The sequence below is a fragment of the Cynocephalus volans genome, chromosome 2 (assembly GCF_027409185.1).
Source record: "Cynocephalus volans isolate mCynVol1 chromosome 2, mCynVol1.pri, whole genome shotgun sequence".
Classification (NCBI taxonomy): Eukaryota; Metazoa; Chordata; class Mammalia; order Dermoptera; family Cynocephalidae; genus Cynocephalus; species Cynocephalus volans.
This window is the reverse complement of record NC_084461.1, coordinates 94,789,287-94,801,577: the sequence shown is the minus strand read 5'-3', so window position 1 is coordinate 94,801,577 and position 12,291 is coordinate 94,789,287. Positions and strand designations below refer to the sequence as shown.

The window sequence follows — 12,291 nt, the reverse complement described above, 5'->3', positions numbered from 1 at the left end:
ATATCCACTGGGCATTTCTTTCACCCTGTTGGGTCTTCGTGGTGGAGCCAAGAGCAGATGGTTTAGTAAAAGTGTGGCCAAGGATTCTCAGTGCTTTGAGCTGGGTAGTGAATGCAAACAATGTGGAAAATTGTAAAAAAATGTGAAGATAGCGATAAAAAGCATTGCCATCTTTGTATTTTACTGAGACCTAGCCTTGATCAGATTTGACTAAGAGAGATGAGTTGGTTATTTCAGAATACTGAACTAGCCTGGAAAAAGTTGATGTTTTCTCTGTTCCCACTGAAGTTTGCAAGATGCTCAGAGCTATTCAGAGCACTCACACAAAGTACTTATTTGAATATCGACCATGAGGATAATGCTATTCTTGTCCCGGGGATGAACGGAGGGTTTCTGGCTCCCACTATTTCACATTCTGCTTGTTACAAAAAGAGAGAGGTAAAATTCTCTCACAGTAGCTCTTTCCTCATCAGTAGAAATTCCCACAGACATCTTGGGTTCTAGTTATTCTCTTAACCTCTGTACTTATGATTTTATCATATTTTTGGAGTCTTATTACACAAAGGGCATGACCTATAATGATGCTATGCAAGAAAGAGTCTTGGGTGTGTTTACTATGTAAATCAGCCACACACACACACACACACACACACACACATCATCTAAATTTATAGCATTAATACATTTTCTTCATGACTCCCCATGGGTTCAGCCTGAGGCAAAAATTAGAACTGTTCAAATTTAGGCTGGACCATATTGCACTTAGCTTACTTGAACTGCCTGACTTTGGAGCTTTTTGTTCCTCATTTGTGATTTTCATGGGCTACCAATCTGCTATAAATTTGGGTATTTCTAATCTGGGTTGGGTGTAAGACTTTTTAGTAAAAATGGAGTTATAATAGGAAGATAAAATATAATTGTACCATTGTGAAATTATGGCCTAGATTGTGTTTATTCAAAGAAGATTTCCTCTGTTGTCATTCTTAGTAGCTATTACTTATGGTCTAGGGCCAAACTTTCAGCATGCCCTTTAAAACCAAGGTATTTGAAAGAGGCTTTTTTGATGCTGTGTGTTCAGCCTTGAAATTATTTGCTTGAGTGTTGCTGCCAAAGGCTGTCAGTGCTGGACTTGAAGAGAAGTATCAATGGGCAATTATTTAGAACATTTAGAATATTCAGAAGAAATGAGCATTTGGATGAATCATTAACCTAAACAAGAAAAGCTATCCTATTATTTAAAATGTATCAGAAACCCTCAAGTAATCAGTGATAAATTTGAGTGCAGTAGTTATCCCCAGAGCTTTGTTCCTGGAGCAAAGTGGTGAATTACCCTCCTGGGGCCAATCTAAAATTAACATTCTTCAAGGCTCCTTTCATAGCACTTACTGTAGGATGTGTTTTACCTCCACAGAGAAGAATTTGAGTAGGCTACTGTTAAAATATGCAGTCTAGCCAGAAAAAATTAGAACTTCTTCCAACTTTCTGCTCCTCTAGAAATACAACTTTTTAATTTCACTATCTAAACAACTCGACTAAATAGATAATGACAATCAAAATTAAAATGTTAATTTTCTGTAGTCTCTAATCTGTTCAAAGTGATTCATCTGTTTGAAAAGAATATATTTTTGCACTTTTTGCAATTAAAAATATGTCTATGAGTGCTAAAAACATTATTTCTTGATCTGGGTGGCAGTTACCTAACTAGCTTCACCTTGTAAAAAAAAGTTCACTAATTTAGACATTTTGTATGCATGCTACACCCCAATAAAATGTTTTTTTAAAAATAGGTAATATAAGAACCTCAATAATAATAAACTTGGAAAAATATTTGCAGTTCATATTACAGACCAAGAGTTAATTTCCCTAATTACATATAAACCTCATATAATCAAAAAGGATAGAGAACGTATCAGATATTAAACTGATAAGAACAGATACTACACTTGATCTTAGCCAAAAGGCCGAGAAGCGATATAATCAAAAAGGAAAAGATCCATATTCCCCCCTGAAATGTGCAAAGGATATAAACCTATAGTTCACAGAAAAAAGAAGTACAAGCGGGTCTTACACATATAATATTTAATCTTATTAATAACAAGAGAAATGCAAATACAATTTTATTGAAATAGCATTTTTTGTCTACCAAGGTCATAATTGCTGATACTATGTGGTAAGATCAAGAAGATCAAAAGACACACTTCTATATTATAGGAGGATGTAAATTGGTACCACTTTTATGGAGGACAATTTGATGGTAACTATCACATTTACAAATGGATTTTTTTAACCCAGCAACTTACAAAAAATTAACCTCTGGATATGTTCAAGGATGTGCAAATTGACACATACACAAGGATATTTATGGCAGGGTTGGTTGCAAGAGCAAAAGATGGAAAACAACCTAAATGTCTTTCAGTAGTGGATGGGTTAAGTAGTGGGAAAGTCATACAACAAAATACTCTTAACCCAAGAAAAGAATGGAATGATCTCTAAGATATATTGCTGGATGAAAAATAAAAACAGGGTGCAGGACTATGTGTATAGTATATAATCATCCACATAAGAGGAGGAGAGGATATACCAATATTTGCTTACATATACACAAAATATGCCTAGAAAGATATACCAGAAACTCATATCTTTGATTGCCCTTGAGAAGGTAACAGGGTGGCTCAGAGGCAAAGGTTTAAGAAGGACTTTTTACTATATGGTCTTCTGTACTTTCTGAATATTGAACTAAGTGAATTTATTAATTATGTCCAAAATAAAATGATCCATTTTTAAAAATACATCCATGAATTTCTGCCATTTCAAGTAAACTTGAGATGCCTTGCCAATTGGAATAGGTCAGAAGCACAGTAAGGTGCACATGGGGATCTTATACTGCCTTAAGGGGTCAATAGAACACACAACCAATGCATGTAGTACAGTTTGGTAAAAAATCTGGGGATTCTGTTGTGTTTTGTTTTGTGTTGTGTGCTGATTTTTAGTGACTGCTCATGTTCCTAGTAAGCTGTCACTATTACTCAAAAGGCAAATTACTAAAAGATTACAAAAAAGGCAAAAATTTTGGTAGGGAATTATATGGTCCCTTTCAATATTAGTTCCATTATTCTAAGAAGTCCCAGGAATCAGTTAAAGAATGTGGTTGTTCAAATCCTAATTCAATCTTATACTCTTTGAAATATTGCTTTTTTTTTTTTCTTCTGAAGAATGCCTTTTATAGAATGCCCCAAATAGAAGTCATAGGACATAAGAAAAAACAATCTTGGCATTAAGACAGCACAGCCTGCTGGGTTGGTGTCATGTCTTATTTTTTGTTCAGCAGGCATCTAACACTGGAAATAATTGAAAGTGTTTTTGGCAGTTAATCATCAAGTGGCAAGGCTTGTTTAGCCGATCTGATTGTGCTAACACCAATCATTAAAGTAACTGACAAAAATTAGACTGCATGTAGCAATCACCTTAACTACCTCATGATGGTAAAATACATGCTTAGAAAAATTATTTAGCTCTTTTATATCATTAGGATAGGGAGATCATTTTCAGTGATTCACATTTGGGTTTCTACATAGAAAAAATTAAGCAGGTAGTTGTTAGTTGCTGTTCCTATTGTAGAAGACAAGGCATTTATTGAAAGCCTGCTCTTCAACAAGCACTTAACTTTGGCTGAGTGATCTCTGTAACTACATGAGGTTGCTTTAATTATCCCTATTTTCAGATGAGGAAACAAAGACCCAGAAATCAGTAATGTTGTATTATTCTTAGGATATATCATCTGGAAGCACGTAGTGTGCATCTGTCACTCATGGATGATGCTGATTTTGACCTGGTCAAGGTATTGCCCAATTTCTTCACTCTATAATTTACTGGGTGGAAAGGATTTCTCAGTTGCCTTCAATAAGTCTATAGAGAGTATTTTAAGACTATGCAAATATCCTGCTCCTCACTAAATTTCCTCCTAGATTTAGCATACATTGATGATGCTTGTATAATCCAGCCTTTCCACTATGGGTGCACATGATGACTTCCCAAATCCAGTACCCCCTCTACATTTACCAATAAGCCCTGCCATTCTACTTTAAGCCAGAGAAGTCACTTAACCCCTATTATCTATCTATCCACTCATCAATCCATCATCTATCTATCTGTCTATTATCGGTTCATATTTTTTTCAATGATTTATAGCTCATTATTTTACTTAGTGATTTTGGTATTCAAATTAGCCCAGATTTGGTCAGTGGGAATTCATTCAGCTGACTTTGGCATCCTTGTGACATATCCCTATCATGTTTTTGAGTACTTCTTCACTTTCTGAAATAACAAGATATTCTTGTATCATCCTATACCTGACCTGCCTGTAGTGAATTAAATTATGTCCCCCCAAAACTACCTGAAGCTTGAATTTTGTCCCCCTGTTGGAGTGAGCAGGACTGAAGCCATGTTGGGACCTAAAGCTGCCTGGGCTATGGGTGGGGGGAGGATTTAAAAAAGGACAGTTTTTTTCACTCCACTCTTTCTTCCCATCCCCTGACTTTCTTATCTCGTTCGCTAAGTAGGAAAACAAGCCCGAGAAGCTAATTAGTACTTTGCAAAGCTAACAGTTCTTTCTTTGAGATTTGTAGAGTTTTGAGAAATGATCAAGGCCAAATAATGGAAGCTGACCTTGGGCACCAGCCAAGTACACCCGTGCAAATCAAAATCTTGCAGTGTCCTGAGATAACAGTGAAGATGAGAACAGAAACCAGATGAGGCCTTGGTGAGACCTTGTACCTAGCTCACAGACACGGACCCCTCGTAACTCACATCTCCTGCTCTCCTGCTTCTCGCCTCCTACATTCCATTTCCTCAACCCTTCCTTTAAAAACCCCTTAGTAAATGTAAATCTTGGAGATGGGATAGGCTACCATCTCCTTCAGCTGAATACATCTGCTTTTCTAACACCAACCATTTGACTTTTGAGTTTTGTTTTCTTTCCTTTTCAAAGGGGCAGGCAGCCAGACCTGAGTCCGGTAACACCCCAAGTTTCATGTATAGCCCCCACTATGACTGTTAAGAGGGTGGGAAATCCTATTACGGTAATTGAAAGGTGAAGCTTTGAAGAGGTGATTGGATTGTAGGACTGTGCAGTAGTGAATGGATTAAAAATGGTGGTCAGAGGAGTGGTTCTGAGGGCTTAAAAAGAAAGTGAATGAGGAGCTTCCTCTCGGCTCTCTTGGCTCTGCCATTTCACAATGTGATACGCTGACATCACTGAAGTCACCACCAAAGAAAGTCTTCACCAGCAGTGTTCCCTGGACTTTGGACTTCCTAGCCTCTGAAACTGTAAGCAATAAATTTCACTTTCCTATAAACCACCCAGTTCCATGTATTTTGTTGTAAGCAACAAAAACGGACTAACACACTGCCCAGCCCAAATCCTGGAATCAGCTTTTTCTCTGAAAAGCCCTAGTTGCTTTTAGTGGGGAGTAATACTAGAGACTAAAATCTGGATGTTAGGGAAACTGATTACTGCTGGAATAACTTTTGCTTCTTGTCCCTTTCAGCAGACAAAGCTAGAGAATATATACATATATATCCATGTATACCTACACATACAATCAAATAAACACACATACAAATATATATATGTACACATACAAATGCATTATGATACCCAACCTCCAGGATGGCCCCCAATGACCCTTGGCTCTTGGTATTCACACACCTATGTATATATAACATTGTAGGAGATCTGGTCTGTGGGACCAACAGAACATGGTGAAGTGAAGGTATGTCACTTCTGAGATTAGGTTATAAAGACACTGGGTTTCTTCCATCTGGGTTTCTCTCTCTCTCTCTCTCTCTCTCTCTTTCTCTCTCTCTCATTACTCTTGCTGGGGGAAGCCAGCTGCCATGTTGTGAGCAGCCAATGGAGAGGCTCACATAGTAAAGAACTAAAGCTTTCTGCCAACAACCATATCAGTGAGCGTGGAATCGATCCTCCAGCTTCAATCAACTGCAGTCTTAGTCAACAGTCTGACTGCATCCTCATATGTGACAGTAAGTCAGAACCACCCAGCTACGCTCCCAGATTCCTAACCCACAGAAACTGTGAGGTAATAAATATTTGTTGTTTTAAGCTGCTAAATTTTAGGGTAATTGTTATGTATCAATAGAAAGCTACTATACATGTATACACATGAAAAGATTTGTATTACTTTTCAATTCTGTTTTCCCACGAACTTTTGGAAGTACTCTTGTACATTTTAGAAATTATGAGTATACACCATCTCCAATTCCAATATTTTCCCATAGGATTCTTTCTTGCCTTCCTCCATTCCATATTTGTAGTCCCTTCTTCCTACTTGAAAGAGTTCATAATGTGTTTGCAGTTCTTCCTCCATCCCTCAGCCTCTTCTCTTTCCTAAAGTGAGGGTATATAGTCAAATATCATGTTTATAAATTATTTGTATTACTTCTTTATTTCTTTTTTCCTTCCTGAGTGTGGTTCTGTAATTCATTTGATATAAAATTAGGTAAATTTGTCTCAATTCTCTTTCAGTTTTAAGGTTTCTTCCCCTGTTTTGACACTGAATTTTATTTTTTGAATAAAAAGTGTACATAAGATATTAACATGCTTCAAAAAGCCAAAACTATATAAAAAGTTACTCTCAGAGAAGTGCTGCTCTCACCTGCATCTTTCCACTTCATCCCTACATCCTCTTATAGGTAATCCTTAAAAAAAAAAAAAAATCATTCTTTTCTTGTTTATTATTTTTGTTCCTTTTTTTTGTAATGACAAGATGTGCCTATGATTTTTTATTCTTCCTTGTTTTTTACATAAAATGTAGCATATATACTTTTTTGTACTTTGCTTTTTTTTGTTTGCTTTTTTCATTTAATATTATTTCCCTGGTACTCACTCTGTATAACATCATATAGATCTTACTCATTCTTTTTTACAGTTGCATGGTATTCCATTGTGTGTACCACATTTTATGCTTGGATTTTTAGACAGTTTCCAATATTTTGTAATTACAAAAAATGCTAAAATGAATAAGCTATGCATACATATTTTTGTACTGTTGGAGGTGTATCTTCAGGATAAATTCCTAGCAATGAGATTTCTGGATCAAAGGGTAAATGCATATATAATTTTTTTTTTTATATTGCCAAATACATCTCAACTTTGTATTCCTACCAGCAATGTATGAGTGCCTATTTCCTCAAAGCCTCATCTACAGAATGTGCTGTCCAGCTTTTGAATTTTAATCAATCTGTTGGGTGAGAAATGCTATTTCAGTGTGGTTTTGTTTTGTATTTCTCTGATTACGAGTGCTTTAAACATCTTTTTTATGTGTTTAAGGACCACTGTTATGTCTTTTGCCCATATTTTTCTGTCAGATTTTAAAATTTTTTTTTCAATATTTAAAAGTTCTTTATTTATTAAGGATATTAGTCATTTACCTGTGGTATGTATTGCAAAAATTTTCTCCCAGTGCAGCATTTGTCTTTTAAATTTGCTTATTGTGCTTTTTGCCATATAAAAGTTTTTAAATTTTATGTCACTCCATCAATCCATGTTTTCTTTTTAATATAAGCCTTATAATAAGCCTTCTTTCTATAAGAAGCAATTCGCCTTTGCTTTCTTCTAGTACTTGTGCTGTTTTTTATAGTTAGATCTCTGATTTTGGAGATTATTCATGTGTCTTTGACCCAGTGACTTCATATACCACATTAATCATATACTAGATTTTTATATATTTGATTCTATTGCTGCACTTTCTATTCTATCACATTAATCTGTTTATCCACATACCAGTACCATACTGTTTTAATTATAGAAGTTTTATAGTATGTTTTAATGTCTGCTAGTGCTTATGTTCTCTCAGAAATGCTATTTTTCAGTGTTTTCCTAACTATTTTTCTTTGTTTATTTTTCCATATGAACTTTGCAATCAACTTGTCTAGCTCCATTAAAAAATTTTGGAATTTTTATTGGGATAACATTGCATGTATACATAAATTTAAGGGAGAAATGACATCTTGATGATGTGGAAAAGTCTTAACCAAGAAAAAGGGAATTTTGTTGTTGCTATTCAAATCTACTTTTTCTTTTCTTTTTTTGTCTCTCAGGAATGTTTTTACAATTTTCCTTTTGTAAGTTGCAGTGGACAGAATAATGGCCTCCCAAAGTTGCCCATATCCTAATCCCTAGGACTTGTAAAAATGTATATTATATGGCAAGGGGGAATTAGGATGGCAGATAAAATCAAAGTTGCTAATGAACTAATCTTAAAATAGAGATATTATCCTGGGTTATCTGGATGGGCTCAACGTAATCATGAGAGTCCTTACATATGGAAGAGGGAGGCAGAAGAGTCAATGTTAAGGTGATGCAATGTGAAAAAGACTCAACCTACAATTACTGGCTTTGAAGGTGGAAGGAAGCCATGAACCAAGCAATGTGTGCAATCTCTAGAACCTGTAAAAGGGAAGAAAACAGATTCTCCTGTAGAACCTCCAGAAATCAATGAAGCCCTATGGACACCTTGACTTTAGCACAGTTCTTAACACTTTGGACTTCAGACTTCCAGAACTATGAAATAATAAATTTGTGGTGTTTAAGCCACCAAGTTTGTGGTAGTTTACTACAGCAGCAATTAGAAACTAATACATAAGTTTTAAACATTTCTTGTTAAGTTTATTTCTAAAAAAATTCTCTTTATTGCTATTATTGTGGATGGGGTTTTTCTTATATTTTATCACTGGCTATTATGTGTGTAAATATTATTGATTTTTGAATGTTAGTTTTATATGCTGCTATTTGGCTAAACTTTTTTATTATTTGTGTTGTTCTAAACCAATTTTACTTTCATAACACTTCTGACACCAAATGTGTGGGTTTTTCTCACACCAACAACAATTCTGCAACTCTTAAGACACCAACTGGGTATCCTACAATTCAATTCAATTCTGACACTAATGACCTGGACTTCACAGGTTTAAGGGCCCAATCCTATAAGACTTCCCTCATTTCAGGTGCCAGTTACAAATATTGGATACTCAAGGCACACAGTGTCTCTCTGACTTAGTTACAAAGTTATGGGTTCCCACAGCTGTCCCCCCACTTCAAGTTCAATAATTTGCTAGAACAGCTCACAGATTCAAGAAAGCACTTTCCTTACTAATACAGGTTATTATAAAGGACACAGCTTAGGAACAGCCAAATGGAAGAGACACTTAAGGCAAGGTATGTGGAGCAGGATGCAGAGCCTCCATGCCTTCTCTAGGTGAACCACTCTCCCAGCACCTAGATGTGTTCCCCAACCCAGAAGCTCCCCAAATCCTGCCTAGGGGTTTTTATGGTGGTTCCATTATGTAGGTATTAATGATTGAATCATTGGCCATTGGTGACTGAACTCAATCTCCAGTCCCTATCCTCTCCCAGGAGGTCCAGGGTGGAGCGGAAAGTTTTCAATCCTTAAATCACGTGGTTGGTTCCTCTGGCAACCAGCCCCATCCTGAAGCTATCTAGGGCCCAGCAAGAGACACCTCATTAACTTAAACTCAGGTATATCTGGAAAGGGGTAGTTATAAATAACATAAGATGCTCCCCTCATTCCTATCACTTAGGAAATTCCAAGGGTTTGAGAAGTTCTTGGGCCAAGAACTGTAAGCAAAGACCTAATATATATTTCTTAGTATCACAGTTGGTTTCATCATTGAATCTCTAAAGGTTTCCAGGTATACTATTATGTAACCTGCAAATAGAGATAGTTTTATCTTTCTTTTTTTATTGTTATACCTCCAACTGTTTTTTGTACTCTAACTGTTTTTGCTAAAAAACCTCCAGAAAAATGTTTAAATAGTAGTGGAGATAGTGGGCATCTTTGTCTTGTCATGATGCCTTAAAAGTAGGAGTGGCTTTAATGTTTTCCCATTAAGCCTTCAAGTTTCTAATTGAGAAGAAGAACCCAACACTGGAATTGCCCTTAGGATGTTACACAGTGACAACAAAAAGGCACAGTTACCTTTTTTTGGTGAGTTTATAATTTAATTGGAAAGATACACATTCAAGTTTGAAATGACTGAAGAACTGACTTTAAATATTATAGATCAACAGGTTCATTGCAATATTATATAGTACAAGTTTAATTTTAAAGTGAGGAAAATTAGGTAAGGTTTGTTTCCTTAAGCAATTCCTATTACTTGAACAATTTTTAACTTTGGGCCTTTGAGAAATAAATATAATAGTCAAGACAAACTCTTGTTTAAAAACTCAGGTCACTTAATTTCACAGATCCTGATCTAAGTCATCACATTCTTTTTTAAAAATTATGTTACAGGAAAATTGAACTGTTTTCTCTTTTGTGTACAGTTCTATGGATTTTAATACATGTATAGATTTGTGTATAACCACCATCACTATCAGAATACCCAACAGTCTCGTCACTCAAAAAACTTCCTTGTGCTATCCCTTTATAGTCATTGACTTCTTTTTAAATAATATATATACCACATATTAAGCAATTTAATTTCTGGATATATTCTTTGATTTGCAAATATGTATTCTATTCATTATTCCTTCATAGATACTGTTTCTATTGCTGCACAACAAATTACCACAAAATTAATGGCTTTAACGAACACACATCAATTTTCTGAGTTTCTTCAGGTCAGGACACTGGGTATGAGTTAGCTTGGACCTCTACTCAGGGTCTCACCAGGCTGAAATTAAGTTGTTGGCTGGGCATGGGGTCTCATCTGATGTCTTGATTCCTCTTCCCAAGCTCATTTAGGTTGTTGGCAGAATTTAGTTTCTTGTAGCTGTAGGACTAAAGCCCTCAGCTCCTAGAGGCCACCCTTCTCCATAAGCAGTTCATAACATGACTGTTATGAATAGTCAAGATAAACAGAAAAGCATCTGCTACTGCTTTTTGTCTCTGTGGGCTCACCAGATTACACCTGGATCATTTTGGATAATCCCCCTTTGATTAACTCCAAGTCAACTGATTAGGGACCTTAATTGTATCTGTAATATCTCTTCTGCCATGTAACATACATAGCATAACCATGAGAGTGACATCCCATTATATTCACAGGTCCAGACCACATTCAAGGGGAGGGGATTATGCAGGGAGTGTACAAAAGGGAGCAGAAATCTTGAGGGCCATCTTAGAATTCTGTCACAGATACCACAGATATTTTAGAAAAGACAAAAATCTAAAATATCCTACTTTTTTATTATAGACCACTGGAGTGACTGTAGAAACTGAGCAGGTAGCATCAATGAATAACCTGAGCCAGGTGTGGCATCTACACAGCCATGCTTTGTTTTGCAGGGGAAGTACCTCACTCCCAAATGCCACTCAAGGCCATGGACTGTTATTGCCAGATCATGTGATTTTTTTCAAGAGAAGTTAGAAATGTGAATTTGTACATATAATTTTCTATTTTTAAAAATGTTAGAGACTAGCTCAAAATTTTAAAAAATTCTTGTGTGAGCCAAACAATTGATAATTAGGGCTCACATTCAGAGTACTCTCTCTCATTTTATGGAACTGATCTACTATGACTCTTGATTGTATAAGTAAAACATCAAGGTTAGGAATCCTGTCCAAGCATCACCAAAGTCCTTAATGTGAGGGTTTGAATTAGAACCCAATTCTTGTGGTTCCTAACACTCCCCTTCTCCTAAGTAATCACTGAATTTGTTCCATTATTATGTATTCAAATAACCCACTTGAGGGCTTGCCCGGTGGCTCACTTGGGAGAGTGTGGCACTGGTAGTGCTGAGGCCGTGGGTTCGGATCCTATATAGGGATGGCCAGTTAGCTCACTGGCTTAGCGTGGTGCTGACAACACCAAGCCAAGGGTTGAGATCCCCTTACCGGTCATCTCTAAAAAAAAAAAAAAAAAAAAAAAACAAATAACCTACTTGAAATTCAGAATACTTTAAATAGGTTAATCTCATTTCTTAAGACATTTACCTTTCAAACACAAAAAATTGAATCGTTTCCCCTTTTATCTTGAAATCAAATGCCACAGGACAGATTTTTTATTCATGGTTCCTCTATTAAAACAAGGTATGATTTATCAAGTTTTAGTAACATTTTGATGTATTGCTTTTGAAAAAAAATATGCCAAGAGATTAGTTATATGATATCCGAATAAACAGTTGCCTGCAAATTGAAAAGCAAAGATTCTCGTTAATTAACTTGTATCACATTAGACATTTATGTCAAGTGGATACTTCATGGAGTTTGACATCAGGACAAATATTATTAATAATAAATCTATCTTTCA

General features: G+C 35.9%; 1 pseudogene; it reads right to left on the bottom strand.

Annotated features, from left to right (window-relative positions):
* Window positions 1-1,849: 1,849 nt before the first annotated feature.
* Window positions 1,850-1,973, bottom strand: LOC134371438 (U2 spliceosomal RNA; annotated as a pseudogene).
* Between the last annotated feature and the right edge of the window lie 10,318 nt (window positions 1,974-12,291).